The following is a 16,978-nucleotide window of genomic DNA, read 5'->3' as shown; positions in this document are numbered from 1 at the left end:
AGTAAGCTTAATTGCTAGATATTGAGATATTGAGAATCAACAATTTCAATCGCCCTTTAGGTTACATGGGAAGAGACGTGTCCTTAATCTGTCACCATCCTCTACTGAAAATGGTCTACATAAGACTTGGAGGAAGTACTAGGAAGTCAAAATTGAAAAACGATACTGTCCCTGTCCTTGAGGAGGTTATGAATATGAAAATCCTACAGGCCTCCCAGAGCAATAGCTCAAGGCAGTAGCTAAAAGCCTCCTGAGAGAGGTGAAGATGGGCAAGATCCATCCATCCTGCAAGGTCCTGCTAAGATGGCAGCACCTCTAAAAGCTTTTTCTGACCATCTTAGCTGATAAAATCTCTTTTCTATACTCCCAAACCACCTCAGCTATGCTTTGCTTAAGGTACTCAAACTCTGATCTTTCACCAAAGTTAGTTATTAACTATGATATCAGCCTCGGAACCACACAGTGCTTGAATCCTCTGTAGTTTCCATAAACATCTGCTGAGTAGATGAATATTTTATACTTCTCTGATCTCTCCTACCAGACTCCAAATTCCTAGAGGACAATATGTACTTGATTCAAGTTTGTATTCTTAGTCTTATGCCTTATACATAGTAAGTATCTAATAAATACTTATTGAAAAGATAGATGGATGCATCAATGGATGGATTAAGTCATTGGGGAGATTTGGGAGAATGCAACTGAGCAGAGATGTGCATGGAACAGTAATAATAGTAGCAGTACTAATAATTAGAGCTACTAGCTACATAGCAGTGATTACATGCAGGCACAACTCTCTAAGTATTTTACATGGATTATCTCCTTTAGTCTTCATATCAATCTTATAAGGCAGATAGTATTACTATCCTCATTTCATCAAGCAGCAGAGTGAGGTTCAGTTAGATTTCCAGGGTAAGATGGCTACTAAACAGTGAAGAAAGGATTTGAACCCAGGCATGCTCTTAACTACCGTGGCATTGTTAGGGAACTGAAGAGTGTTAAGGGCACATTTAGTAAAAGACAGTCTGTATGGCTGGATGACAGGGCAAGTGAACAGAAGCACTAAATAATGGAGCTGCAAAGCAACTAGGTATGTATACCAGTCAGAGAGTTTTGACTTCATTCTGTGTGACAAGTGCCGTGATGGCAAGCCAAGGCAAGAGGGAATGAAGCCCCAGGCTAAATACAACCAATGAAAACTCAAAGGTGAAAATCATTTGAAGGATCCAGCAGAAATACAACCATTAAGTCTGAGGAAGGGACAGAATGTGGAAGATGAGGAAAGAGTCAAAATTATTGGCATTTTCTATCAGTTGGGTTATTGGAAGGTGTGGGGGAAGAGAGCTTGCCCTGTTTAGAGATGGGAGACCCAGCATGATGAACTGTTGTCAGGAACGCCAACCAGTGCTGACTGCTGAATCAGCCTGCCTCTCTCTTGAACACCCTTCACTCCTCATGGACTCCCAATCAAGTCAGCACAAACAGCCCACCCTCGTTTCTCCAGGCTGAAGACTGGCTTGCCTACTGATCAGGAAAGTTCTTTATGAAAATTATTTTGGTCCAAACTGAGGAAATGAAATTCTAGGGGTCCTGCCATTTTTAACAGGAGACTTGTACTCTCAAACACAGAGGGAAAAAGCAAATGTTCTACTTATCAGTGCAGGACAGGAGACACAGGTGAAACAGTTTAAAAACGTTCTAAGTTTTCGAAGGAATATTTATCTCATGTCATATACTCCTAAGAAAACTGTATAGCAATTTATATTCTATAAAGCACTTACGTGTTCTGTGTCTCATTTAACTGTTACGACCACAAGGCCATGAGGGAGTATCAAGGGCAGATAGATGAATCTCATGTTCCAGATGAAAAAACAGGTTTAAAAGCAGCAAAGGTCCCAAAGTCAGCAGCTGAGTAGCAGCAGAGGCCTGCACTCAGCTCATCTGACTCACAGCCTATTGTTTTTTTTTTTTTTTTAATTTTTTTTTTTCAACGTTTATTTATTTTTGGGACAGAGAGAGACAGAGCATGAACGGGGGAGGGGCAGAGAGAGAGGGAGACACAGAACCGGAAACAGGCTCCAGGCTCTGAGCCGTCAGCCCAGAGCCCGACGCGGGGCTCGAACTCACGGACCGCGAGATCGTGACCTGGCTGAAGTCGGACGCCCAACCGACTGCGCCACCCAGGCGCCCCACAGCCTATTGTTTTTAACACCATATGTTTTCTGTCTTTTTTTAAAGCCCCGGTCTCCCTTTTAATGAACGCAAAAACTTCAAATCTCCTTTAATGTTATTTGAATCTCAAAATAATGACCAAAAGAATTAACAAAATATTCCAATGACCCAAATACACAGAAAAAAAATCCATAGTCGTTGACAGTTTTTTTAAATGGATCCCTTAACAAAATAAGCCTTGTGCTATTTTAAAAAAAAGGAGGGGGGGCGCCTGGGTGGCTCAGTCAGTTAAGCATCCAACTTTGCCTCAGGTCATGGCCTCATGGTTCTTGAGTTCGAGCCCCCATTTCCGCCTCTGTGCTGACAGCTCAGAGTCTGGAGCCTGCTTTGGATTCTGTGTCTCCCTCGCTTTCTGCCCCTCCCCCACTCGCGCTCTGTCGCTCTCAAAAATAAACATTAAAGGGGCGCCTGGGTGGCTCAGTTGGTTAAGCGTCCAACTTCGGCTCAGGTCATGATCTCGCAGTCCATGAGTCCAAGCCCCGTGTCGGGCTCTGTGCTGACAGCTCAGAGCCTGGAGCCTGTTTCAGATTCTGTGTCTCCCTCTCTCTCTGACCCTCCCCTATTCACGCTCTGTCTCTCTCTGTCTCAAAATAAATGTTAAAAAAAAAAAATTAAAAAAAAAACATAAAAAAAAGTTTTCTCCTTAATTTTTTGGACACTGATTAATATACTAAGAGTCATCATAATAATCACATGAGCAGGGCCCCATTTAATCTCCTAGAAAATCTGAAATCCTTTCTCCCCACATTTGAAATCAATTTTACCTACTAAATATAACTTCATTATATTAGAAAACTATGTCTATATGTTTAATCTTACAAACATACACACTCAAAACTACTCAGCTGCATTCAAACAAACTCATACTCAAACTAAACCAAGCTCAAGCCATAATTAAGGAAGAGAACCTCCTCAAAATATGAATCTTTACTATAAGACTTGTATATATTTTACATCTGCCTTCCATTTTTCAGAATCACATTAAATAACAAAAGTAAGGAGGAGTCACAGTGAGGCACTTTCAAAGTCAAGCCTAGTAGGCACTACTAGGCACTAGTAGATTTTCCTAGCCAGAAACTGGGTGTAGTATGGAGTAGAGGGAACATCTTCTCAAATATATGTCCAATGACTGGTGAACCCTGCTTGCTTATTTGTGGATAAATAAGAAGATACTCTACCAAAGTGATTTTCTGTAGGTTACCTTTGGCAACACAATCAATTTTGAGTTCCAAAACTTCTTCTTGGAGCTCTTCTGATAAAGACAAGTATCAGGGAGAAAAGATTCTTTGTAAGCTTATAAATGGGATTTTCAAATAGGACACAAGAAAATATCACCTGAATTCATCCTCTAGGAAGACTACATGAAATGTGTTTTTTCCCTCTTTGGAATAACTTTTGAAAACTTTATGCTTGAGATTTTATCAAATGAAGACATTTAACCTCTAAATGGCTCTATCTATAGATGGATTTGGTCCATGAAAGCTTGTTTGCTCCCTGAAGTTCCAGGTTCTTCAAAAACAGTGGTCAAATAATATGTAAAAAAAACTATGTATGATATATATACCCTTTGATCTAGCAATTCCATTTCTAGGAATACACTCCAAAGATACACCTCCAACAATATGAAAAAATATATGCATGAGGTTACTCACTGCAGCAAGTGCAAATTAATAAAAATAATGTACATGATGAAATGTGACTGAATAAAGTAGGACAGTTACAATGGAGTACTATGTAGCTCTAAAAACCATTAAGACTCCAACTGATCAGAATATGGAATCATTTCTAAGCTACACTGCTAAGTGAAAAAGGAAAGTGCTGAAGAGTATAAATGTTACATTTTGGGGAAGAAAAAAGAGTAAGAAAACATGAATATATCTATGTATTTTTAAAGTTTATGTATTTATTTTGAGAGAGAGAGAAAGCACAAATCAGAGAGGGGCAGAGACAGATGTGTGGAGAGAGAGAATCCCAAGCTGGCTCCATGCCGTCAACACAGAGCCTGATGTGCGGCTCAAACTCACAAACCATGAGATCATGACCTGAGCCAAAATCAGATGCCCAACCGACTAAGCCACCCAGGTGCCCCTATCTATTTATATTTTTAAAAGAAACATAGGAACGATGAACCAAAAAACAATGATCATCCATAAGAGATGGTTAGATGGGATACAGGAAGTGAATGATATTTCTCAGAGAATCAATCTTTTTATAAAAATTTGACTTTTGGAAGCATGTTAAATTCTACATATTAAAAAATAAAAAAATTAAAGATGAAAACAAGCTGAAACAAATGAATCCAAGTATTTCAAACAAATAACATAACCACATTGAATGGAGGGGGAAAATCTCATTAATTATGAACACAATAGAGCTGACCCTTAAATAATACAGGTGTTAGGAGCACCAATCCCTGTTCAGTCAAAAAGGTTTGTGTAACATTTCACTCCTCAAAAATTTAACTACTAGTAGCCTACTGTTGACCAGAGAAGCCTTACTGACAACATAAACTGTGAATTAACACATATTTTGTATGTTATATGTATTATATACTACATTCTTACAATAAAGTAAGCTAGAGAAAATGTTACTAATAAAATGTTAAGGAAAATACATTTACAGTACTGCACTGTATTTTTTAGAAAAAAGTCTGCATACAAGTGAACCCATGCAGTTCAAACCCGTGTTGTTCAAGGGTCAACTGTATTTGACTATGTACTCTTAGCTTTTGGAACAGTGAAAAAATCCTGAACTTTTTGGTAGGCATATGGGTGAAGCAATTTTGAAACCATTTTAGATGTGATACAGGATTAAGCAAATGAGTAACTGTGTTGATGTGATTAGCCAGGGAAGTTCTCATGGAGGAAGAGGGAAGATGTAAATATGCTGTAAAACAAGGAAGATAATACGGCATGAATCTAAACTGGAGACATCAGTGTGAACTCAGGTTTTCTAAAATAAGTATACATATATGAACACATGTACATAAATGTGCACACATGTATTATGAATATATGTGTATGTGCATATAGGTGTGCATACATATGTGCATGTACAGAGATGTCTATGTACACACGTGTATGTATTTTTTGCCTTGACAGCTCAAAGAGCTGAAAAGTGAAGATGCCCCATTAGCAATGTGCACACCTAGCACTCGGATCTTGGTTTCTAATACCAAAGTTCCTTAGAGAAACAGGTGATTCCAAAGCTAAGGTAGAGAAGATAAAAGATGAGCCTGAAACATCTTGCTATGTCAGAAAGTAGGGTATACTCAAAAAAATGAAGGCAGCATGGCAAAAAGACACAGGAGTCAGCTTAAAGAGTTCTTGTTGGTTAAAATTGGGACCATCTGAACACCAAAGTAACTAAGGACAGTAATGAATTATAAGTCACTGAAAACAATAGGAATACATACCAGTAATGGATAGATAGATAATGAATAAATGAGGGAGAAGAGGGAGTCCTTGCTTACTACAGAACCCAAATGACGAATGCAGAGGAAGTGTGGGGTTGGAAAATCATTTTATAATCACTGCAGGAAAGATGAGTACAGTCCAGGATCATCTAGGGAGAACAATGTAAAGATGAGCAGGATTTTTGCATGATCTTAAAGTGTCTCCCCACATATTGCTTATTAGTTCCAAGCGAACAAAAGCAGCAACTAGACAATGATTATGTAAGAAAATGGCCTTACTCTTAGGAAAGACACACTGGAGTATTTAGGGATCAAAAGGCAATGACATATGCACCTTATTCTCAAAAGCTTCACGAAAAAACATATATATAAATATATTTATTTTGAAATATACCTATTCCATGGCTGAAGTGGATACTGTTTGATCAGCAACTTTTTGCTGATAACCAATATGGACCCTCCTGACTATAAGAGTGGGTGGAAGGTCAGGCTGGCTATGGTATCCTATTCCTTCTACCACAGTGATTGGTCCAAAGATGGACATATGACCCAGCCAAGCCAACTTGGGAGTCCTTCAATAAAGAAGTAATAATTTCTGGCAGGAGTGCTTTCGAAAATGAATCTTTTACCTTCTAGGTCATAAGGTTGTTAAGCTGTGGGCCCATAGTTTCAGGCAGCCACAATTCAACCACGAGAAGAAAACCAGTTGCCAAGGATGAAGAGAGGTGCAGGGGAGGACTGGAGACAAAGAACATTAGTGGAATCCTCAATTATACCTCCCGGTTCTGATTCCTTAAGCTCGTGAACCCCTTTGTTATTTTTTTTTAACTTAAGTTAATCCAAGTTGGGTTTATGTCACTTGTAACCAAGGGAGTTCTGAATAATACAAAGGCCTAATACTCTCACCACTTAATGGCACTGGAGGCTGAATCAAAGCAATTTTATTTTTATAATCCTCTTTTCTAGCTTTCAGAGTTAGAACAAACTAAAACTTGCAAGGACAGAAAAGAAAAATGGCAGATAAGATTTTTGAGGCTCAAAGCACTTATTTTTAATAACAAAAATCATATTTGATTTTACAATAAAACTTATTTCTACTTTAGAGCCGGCCTCGCCCCGAAGTTCTCATGCTATCTTCTAAACGGCTTCATCAGCCAAGAAGATTTATACATCTTCACTTTCTAGTAGTTTGTATTAGGAAAATAGGTAATTTAGGGGCCTTCCAAATAGGAAATTACATTATAATAACTACTTATAGAAAATTCCACTAAAGCCCTACACACACAAGTCTTTCTCAAAGTTTCTTCCCAGCCTCATCTTCGATCCCCAACCTCCAGGTTTCTTCACTAGAATTGAGAGTTAGAAACAGAGCGCTGGATCCGAGGATGAGGAGAAAGATCTGGGTATATGTCACAACATTGTCTTACTGTGAGCCATAGATTACTCTGCCCCCATAGATTCCAGGTATTAAAATTTTTATCTATCAAACCCCATTATTTCAAAATGACTGACTCATCATCCCATTTTTAAATTAAATCTTATAAAATATCCATCAAAGTCAGCAGGAAAAATCAGTTATTGCCACAGTGAGTTGCCATAATTCCCAAATTCAGAACTGAAAACAGCACGTGATGCTAGTTACTGCCTTCACAGACATGCACATGGCTGGGGAGTACAGCCCAGGAACCACCTCCGCTCCAGGAACAACCCTTCAGAGAAGCTTCCAGCCCAGGCCTTGCCACAGGCCCTGATCCTCTTCCCAGAAGTACAATCTGAAAACATGGACATTATGCCCAAAGAGCCCGTCTGCACACTTACTTCAACTTTTATTTAATGCCCATGTTAGTTCAGTCTATACACAGAGAACCAAGTTGGGCACACACTGTGAAGATACTGGTTAAACAAAAAATAAATACACAGAACTAATTGTTCCAATACAGATGTGGTCAGCTGTAGACAAAATGAGAAGAAAATCTACCCCGTCCTCAGTCCCTTTAACTGCATCATTAGCACCATCAAAACAATCATCCTAGTTTGTGATGTTATCCTATAAAAACTGAAAAAAAAAGAAAAAGTTATATACTTATAAGATGAAAAGGCAGAATTTCAAAAAGTAACCTTGGGGCACCTGTTAAGCATCCGACTTCAGCTCAGGTCATGATCTCTCAGTTTGTGAGTTCAAGCACCGTGTTGGGCTCTGTACTGACAGCTCAGAGCCTGGAGCCTGTTTCAGATTCAGTGTCTCCCTCTCTCTGCTCCTCCCCCGCTCATGCTCTCTCTTTCTCTCAAAAATGAAAATAAACATTAAAAAAATTTTTTAAGTAACCTTATTAAAAGTTGTAAAAGCAAATGAAAATAAAACTTCAAAAAATGTAGAAGGGTTTCAAATGACAAGCCATCCCTACACTTGCACCAAATCCCACGTTCCAGAGTGAAGTGCCTTCAAATGATACCACCCTAACTCCCATATGTTCATGCCTCTAGTTCTTTATCAACAGCAAGCAATACCTGGTGACATCCTGATATGAAAGCTGATTAATTTATTTTTTTTTGTTTTGTTTTTTTTTTTTTAAAGTTGAATTTAAAATTTTTATTTTTTTATTTTATTTTTTTTTTAACATTAATCACTTTTATTTTTTTTTTATATGAAGTTTATTGACAAATTGGTTTCCATACAACACCCAGTGCTCATCCCAAAAGGTGCCCTCCTCAATACCCATCACCCACCCGCCCCTCCCTCCCACCCCCCATCAACCCAAAGCTGATTAATTTAGATCTAACATACCTCCCCTACTCTTTCCTCTGTTTTTGTTGAATTCTTTTAGTTTAGGCAATATGTTTTAAATTTTCACTAATTGTTTCTTGTTTTCTGACTGCTCCTGTTTCCTAACTCATCCTTGTTTTGCAGACAAAATATCATCTTGAATCTGAGGATGCTAACTTAAAATCTTCACAAGTTTTTTTTTCCTGGACTTCTTTCTTATGAGGACAATGTTTCTGCTCATCATTCCTTTTTCCTCTTCTTTGTTGCTCAGTTTTCCTCTGCGGTCTCACAATCTTTGGTGGATTGTTCCTATTTCAAATGAACGAGGCTGATAATACAGGTGACTGGTGAGATTATGTCTCATCCCTGAATGAGGGGCCTGGCGTAGAACTCTTGTCCCCTTTTAGGGCCTGGCAGCCCCTCTTGTCCCCTTTTAGGGTATGGACAGGGAAAGAGCAGTAGCTCCTGAGTCTCCCTTCTCATCTGTGGGAGTCTCCACTTGGGAGTCCCAGACTATCCCCAGGGCAAAGGCTTAGTATCTTTAGAGTAACTACCTGACTTCAGCCTGGAGCTGATGCCATACGACCACTCATTCTATAGGCAGTCCCTTCATCATCACATCCATTTCTGGCCTGCCTCCCGTCCCTTCTCCAAAGCTGCCAGGTCCCTTGTGAGGAAGAAGCATTTCTACCTCTGCTACAAACAGCTCCTGCATGGACTCTGAGTTGGGACTCCCCCACAGCATTTATCCACCAGTATGATACCCAAAAATTCACATCTCTCATCTTTAAGGATTTATTTCCCTCTGCCCTTCCTGTTGTTTCGTTGTTATTATTTGGTTAGGAAATGAAAATAAAAGTATGCCTGGTGGCCATCTTAAACCTAGAAGCCCAACCCCCTCTATGAATTCTCCCAGGAGCCAACACACTTCCTCTTCCCGTAAGCAGCCTGAGGTGATCTCTGAAAATTGTTTGCTATTCACTTGACCCAAAAAACCCTACAAAATCATGCAAATCAAGAGATTAAAATCTTTGTGTTCACTTTAAGAATGCGCGTGAAACTGCCCAGGCCATCCAGGGTATGCACATCTGAAAAAAGCCACAAGTATCTGAAGGATGTCACTTTACACAAACAACGCATGCCATTCTGGCGCTACGATGGCGGAGGTGGTAGGTGTGCGCAGGCCCCAACAGTGGGGCTGGACACAGGGCTGGTGGCCCAAAAACTGCTGAATTTTTACTGCACATGCTTAAAAATGCAGAGAGTAATGCGGACATAAGGGTTTAGATGCAGATTCTCTGGCCATTGAGCGCATCCAGGAACGAAGCCTCCAAGATGTGGTACAGAATTTACAAAGCTCATGGCTGCATTAGCCTATACACGTGCTCTCCCTGCCACACTGAGATGATTCTCACTGAAAAAAGAGAGCAGACTGCCCCTGAACCAGAAGAGGAGGTTGCAAAGAATAAAAAGATATCCCAGAAGAAAGTGAAGAAACAAAAACTTATGGCCTGGGAATAAATTCAGCATAAAATAAATGCAAATAAAAGTAAATGCAGAAAAAAAAAAAAAAAGAAACGGAAGCCCCCCAAAGAACATTTATTTAAATGTCTTTTGGTCTTTTTGCTTTAAATCTTTTCTCACTATTAATTCCTTTAATACCTGGCTCAATACTCACCATGTCCAAGGGACTCCCTGGACCACAATTGAAACACTCTTAATCCGCCAAATCCTTTCAGCTATTCTGTATACAGTTATACTACATTCTTTGATTTGTTTCTTTTTACCTGTTTTTTGAACACTTGCAAGACTCTAACTCGTGATAGCACTTCAGTGATAGAGCTCAAAGATGATGTGTCTGTGACACCTTCCTTCCTCCACTATCCCACTCCCACCAAAAGCACTCACAAATAAAGCAAGGCACACAGGAGGCACTAAAAATACACTGAATAAATAAATAAGCAGGTATTCATCAAGCGTTATTATTAACTGTTTTCTTTCGGATCAGGTCAAAGTCCACTACGTACCCAACCCTAATTTACAAAGCCCCGGGGATTAGAGTAAGCGCTCCAGGTGCTCTCAGAAGAATGGGAATGGAGACCTGGTCCAAAGCCTCAGAGGTGGGTCTCTGCCATTCTCATTCACATATCCTCCCTACATCACAAAAAAACCTAGCCGGTTCCAACCACAGGTCTCTACTCAGAACTCATACTTGTCTTCACATTTGTCTTCTTTCTTCTAATAATTGATCAGAATATAAAAGCAATTCCCTCAACAGAAATAATGCTGTTAATACACATTCCTAAGCCTAATAAGCCCAGCTTCAATAAAGATCTTCACTCTTAACAAAGACAGGTGATTTGACCTTCAAATAGAGAGGGAGAGCTGAGCTGACTGAATTTTACTGCCCTTTCTGCATCACAGCGTCAGCTGACTCACAGCTCACATGGTTATATAATCAGAAGATCTGGGCTTAACTTTCTAGAAGCAACCGTCAAAGAAGAAAATCAGAAAAGGCAAAACCTTTCTTCCAGGGTGTTACTAAACTTACTGGATTTGGGAGAAAAACATTCTGCTCTGTTGGCTCTTGACAAGCCAAAACAAATGGGGGTAAAATCTGCGGCCCGAAACCTGGGGTTTGTTTTGGGGGAAAAAACAAAAAACAAAACAACTCCTACCAACAAGCAATTCTCAGACACCAGCAGGGTGTCGGAGAATTCAACTCAATTCTGACATTGTCTACCTGGAAGGGCACCAGATTCCACAGGTCCAGAGTTCAGCACCACAACACTGCACCCACCTACCCTCCCACTTCAGACACCAGTCATAAGCCCAGGTTTCCTGCTCTCCTGACCAACCACTATATACTGGAGGGTGCAATGACCCCCTCCTCAGGTTTGATGGCTTTGCTAGAGAGGCTCACAGAACTCAGGGAAACACTTCCGTTTACCAGTCTATTAAAGGATACAACAAAAGATACAGAGGAATAGCCAGAGGAGGAGATACACAGGGCCAAGTCTGGGAGGATTCTGAGCACAGGAGCTGAGGAGCTGAGGTGCGGAGCTGAGGTGTGCCAGGCATGTGGATGTGTTCACTCACCTGAAAGCTCCCCACACCCCCTACTATTGGGATTTTTTTAATGGAGGCTTCCTCACATAGGCATGATCAATTATTAACCCCGCCTCCAGCCCCTCTCCCCTCTCTGGATAATGAGGGGTGGGACTGAAAACTCCAAGCTTCTACTCCTGCTTGGTCTTTCTGGTGATCAGCCCCCACCCAGGAGCCCACCCAGAGTCATCTCACTAGAACAAAAGATGCTCCTAGTGTTCCTATCACTTAGGAATTTACAAGGGTATGGGTGCCCTGTGTCAGGAACAGGATCAGAGACAAGTATCCGAACAAGGGATGCTACGAGTGTTCTTACCACTTGGACGATTACAACAGTTTCAGGAGCCCTGTGTCATAGTTGCATCAAAGACAAAATACTAGGATATGAGAGAAGACAAGTATTCTTATCACTCAGGAAAGTACAAGGGTCTCAGGAGCTCTGTGCCAGCAACCAGGGCAGAAACCGATACGTGTATTTCTTATTACTTCGTAGGGCTAATCACACTATCCATCTCTTTTCCTCTTTTTGGTTTTCCATTCCTAACAGATGTTAAATTTAAAAAAATGTAAATATGCTCCAGGGCGCCTGGGTGGTTCAGTCGGTTAAGCGTCCAACTTTGGCTCAGGTCATGATCTCGCAGTTCATGAATTCGAGCCCCGCGATGGGCTCCATGCTGACAATGCTTGGGATTCTATCTCCTTTTCGCTCTGCCCCTCCCCCACTCGTGCACACACATGCGCGCTCTCTCTCTCTCTCTCAAAATAAACAAATAAACTTTTAAAAAATGAAAATATGCTCCATTTTCCCAGGAATCTCTCAACTGTGTCTCAAAGGATGTTCTAAGAACCAAGCACACTCTAATTATCTGGCAGGCTTTTCGATTACAGATTCCTGGGTCCACCTCAGACCTAATAAATCAACCTCTCTGGGGACGTAGTCTGGGAATCTACTTTTCTAACAAGCTGTCCAGGTGATTCCTTTGGCACAGCAAAGGCTGAGCATCAGAGATCCAAGTAGATGTTCCTCCACTTAGACCAGCTTGCTGATTAGTTTCTTGACTTTCAAGAGAGAATATAAACCATCCTGACATGTGTAGAAATTCCAAAGCTTATGCTCTGCCTTCAACCAACAAAATGAATACCAACACTTAAGAAGACTCTAGCTTACAACAGCAACCTCCAGCTCAATCAAAATGCCTAGCTTCTGATTTAAGAGAGTGCAGCCTAAAGGGCTATCGACCTACTATTCAGGCACTCCTCCCTAGACACGAAGTAAGAACACCAGACAGCTTCACACACACTGGAATGGGTCGTCTTTCCTGCTCACTGAGCCGTGCTTTAATGCCATGAAGCTTTTACTAAAGGCTATTTCAAGAAAGAGAAATATGAAATTCAAAGGCACACAGAAGCACTGGAGCCCAAAACTGTTGTTGAGGACAGTATCCATTACATCATGTAATGTTTCTCAGTGAGAAATTTCTTTGGCCTCCCTAAGGAACTGCCATGGTGCTTTTCTAATACCAAAGTATTTTCCCAAAGCACTATCAACATCATATGATGCCCCAGGATCTGACCTGACACTTGCCTACCTTTCTGATCCCTTTGCTGCAGCTATACAGGCCCTGTGTGTCTACCTATGTACAGGTCTGTGTATATGTTTGTATGTACACACACATGTGTATCTTTGTGTGTCTTCTTATGCCAGTGGTCCCTTCCTCTTTGGGAAAAGGGGTTGTAACTAAAAAACAGTAAAAGTAAATAATCTATACTAAGTGGAATTTAAATTTCAGAGTCAGGGAAACAACAGCCTAACTTGGCTTCCTGGAAGAGCTTTCTTGCTTAAGTTTTATACAATAAAGAAGTGAATTGTGCTCACTCTCCAATATAATTTGAAGGGAAAGGAAGAGATAGTCGTTCAAAAAAAAAAGAAAGCTTCTTGCCTCTCTTACTTGGGCATGTCAGACTTTTATCCCCTATTCAGTAAATGAATATTCATCACTATTGATGTCATCCTTGAAAAGGAAAATCTGTTAGACGATCACTTGTTTAAAACAGGAAACATGTCCAGTTATCTACTTGCTGGCTCAAGTGCAAGAGAAACTGCACAGGGAAAAGCTGGAGCCACTTTAGTCTTTAGAGGATTAGAGGGCATTGTGCAGTGTGCAAAATGAAATTCTACAGAAGGGCCGTGTCCTACAAATAAAAAACCAATTTCTCTGACACTGGAATCTCCCCACTGCTTTCCATTCCCGACATCCTCTTGTGAGGCATAAATAGGTGCAGAGCTGAAGGAGAAAAAAGTGGGAGCCCAGAGTCAAATCCTAACAGTGCTGCTCATTAGCTCTGTGCCTTAGACAAGTTTCTTTTAAAATGTTCATTTCTTGGGGTGCCTGGGTGGCTCAGTTGGTTGAGCATCCAGCTCTTGATTTCGGCTCAGGTCATGATCCCAAGATTGCAGGACCAAGCCCTGAATCGGGCTCTGAGCTAAGTGTGGAGCCTGCTTGAGGTTCTCTCCCCTTCTCTCTCTGCCCCTCTCCCTGCTTGTGCTAAGAAAATAAAATAAAAAAATAAGAGGCACGTGGGTAGCTTAGTCGGTTAAGCGTCCAACTTCAGCTCAGGTCATGATCTCACAGGTTTGTGGGATTGAGCCCCACATGGGGCTCTGTGCTGACAGCTCTGGGCCTGGAGCCTGCTTCCGGTTCTGTGTCTCCCTCTCTTTCTGCCCCTCCCCTGCTCATGCTCTGTCTCTGTCTCTCAGAAATGACTAAGTGTTAAAAAAAATTTTTTTAATAAAAATAAATTAAAAAATAAAATGTTCACTTCTTTAGTTAAAATTGAGACACCACCTACAATTATTTAACAATGAGAGTTATATCTTATATGGTCTTATTTACAGGAAGAGCTCTATTTGTTCTAGGAAAACAAATTAAATACATAAATAGAATATATATGTGTTATATGTAGTTTATAAATATGCAAAGTATATGTTACATATATAATATATAAATATATAAACTCAATGTGTCCAACAACCTGATAAACCTCTAGTGACTGACTCCTGAGAGCATAAAAGACACAAAGTATAGTGGCCCTGACCCTAGGCATTTAACTGATGCTGATGAGACAAGTCATACACACAGGACGATAACAGTTTCTAATCGAGAGGCACCTTCCAAGAGGGAAATGTACAAGACTGGGGAGCAGAGGTCCGAGTTTATGACACACCCTTGTAAGCAAGACACTTCTCAGTGAGTCCTCCCTTTCCCCAGCTGCAGTACAACAGGTTAGACTAGCTCTCCTTTAGTTTTCCCAGGAGTAAAAGTCTCTGATTTACAATGGGGAGCAAGGCTCCAAGTGCTATGGAAGAAGGGACATGCCAGCACACTGGTCTGGGGAAGCTCTTGGGAGAACTGGGACTTGCATTCAGACCTGGAAATGGAAAGGACTTGGGATACTGGGAGAAACACAGGGGCAAAATGTTGGGAGAACCAGCCAGAGCAACCCAGGAGAAACAAGTCAAGTGTCTTTAAGGGCCAGGAAGAGCAGTCTAACTAGTGAGGTCTGTTGTCAGAGAAGTGAGGGAGGGGTCAGACCCCAAAGGGTTTGAATAACAGAAAAAGGAGTCTGGATTCTGTCCTGGAAGCAGTAGGAGCAATCAGAAGTTTCAAAATTAGAGGATATGAGGATATCCCATTTCCCAGTGCCCACATTTTACTCCCAAGGAAGGACTATTACTGGCAACATATTTTCAACCCTTCTTCAAACTCCTCCCACTTCTCTGATCAGGGACCCGACTGGAGAGACTGGGAAAGGGCACAGAGCATACCTGCCCCAGCACGGGCTCCAGGCTTCAGTGCCTGCAGTTCTGGTGGGAAAAACTCAACCAAAGGGAGGAAAAAGCAGCTCACGTCCAGCCACAGCTGGTGGAGGTTCTTCAATCCAGTTTACAGTTAAGAAAGCGGATCACCACACCTCCATCTCTGCTGACTACTTCCAAACTGATTTGGAAGGAAGAGAGAGGATGAAGGCATTTGATTCACCACCTTTTCCAACTAAAAACAGAAATAAGATTACAGCAAGTACTTCAGAAAGATGAGCCAGGTGGAAGCTGGTAAGAGGGACTGAAGGCAGAAAAGGCTGGGAGCCCTCAAATTAACTGTGGAGCTCCTACGATAATCCAAGCATTCAGTGAATGATTTGCAACCACCAAGTATGATCCAGGGCTAATCAAAACATGTACTTGAGCCAATCTGCAAGAGAATAAATCAAAGAGCACAAAAAAACTGAGAATTGCCAGCATAATTTTTTAATTAATGTCCTTTCATAATTAAAACTGCTTCTGTTGACTAGTGGGATCTTTAATTTCTTTAATTAAAGGAACCAAAGCAATAAATACAAAAAGAACAAGAAATGAAAGGCTCACCAGTACAGAATCCTACCAAGCTACATAAGGATTCTCTATTACAAGTCAGTCTTACACAGGTCCCCAAATCAAAAGAAACCCTCATGTAACTTGCCCACACTGCTGAGAGGTAACCAGCTCTATCAACATCCTCGCAAAGGGTGTCTTCTGATGTCAGAAGTTAGCAGCCCCTGAAAAGACTACCAAGCACTTCTCCACGTCACTTATAATTGATCACAATCAGGTTCCCTTAGTATTGCTACACACATATAGGACACCCAAACTTCTTTTGTGAAATGCCTCTTATGGCCCCCAAATGGAATTTACAGCAACGTCTATATACTTATTCCCTTGTTTCACAGCCCACACAGAAGTCCTTTAAGCAGGTAAGTACCAGAGACCAGAGCTAGTGAGCTCAGATACCTATGGCGTTCTATGGCCTTCTACAAACCAACCAGAGTCCTCAGCAAAGCTGTGAGAACCCTCCTCCAGTTACCCCAATTCTAAGGACTCAGGGACTCCTCTTTGTTCTCTAAGCCACCCCACTAGCTCACATCTGATTCTCCCTCACATGTGCTAGCTCCCTGAAGAACCCCTTCTGCTTCTCCCAAGCAACTTGCAGATGAAAATTATGGCAGAAGACAGAGACTCACTATGCTACCTCACACACGCATCAGAGATCAGAGCATGCTCACTGGGTTCACTGAGAAACAGACCGTAAGTTTCCCTTTGTGAGAATCCTGATTTTTACATGCCTCTCTTGACCTTCTGTAAAGTACTTTAGGTCCACTGTCTGTAAACTACATTCCCAGGATCCCCCTCAAGCCTTTCCCATGGACAAAAGATAAAACCCCCTGTGGGGCAGAAGGGAATGAATATTATAAGGCAGTTTGCACTTGGATTATGAAATTAACCATCTGTTCCCAACAAACTGTCCTTCTGAAAATTAACTGAACCATATAGTAAATTCCTTGTCGCAGCACAAATCACCCAAAATGCTTTCTTCTCTTTAAAGCTTACTTCCTAAATGCCTGACCCCACACAGGTCTGATGGTCTAAT

At 41.1% G+C, this 16,978-nt stretch overlaps 1 protein-coding gene across 2 annotated transcripts in view; it reads right to left on the bottom strand.

The window, feature by feature from the left end:
- The window catches only part of CHD6 (chromodomain helicase DNA binding protein 6), a 204,770-nt gene that overhangs the window by 118,042 nt on the left and 69,750 nt on the right, over nt 1-16,978 (bottom strand). The window lies entirely within an intron of this gene.

This window comes from Lynx rufus, unplaced genomic scaffold, assembly GCF_022079265.1.
Source record: "Lynx rufus isolate CCGP_SWC_20201006 ecotype Redwood Valley unplaced genomic scaffold, mLynRuf1.p SCAF_8, whole genome shotgun sequence".
In the NCBI taxonomy this organism is placed as follows: Eukaryota; Metazoa; Chordata; class Mammalia; order Carnivora; family Felidae; genus Lynx; species Lynx rufus.
Note: the sequence above shows the minus strand (reverse complement) of the source record. Positions and strands in the feature narration are given on the sequence as shown.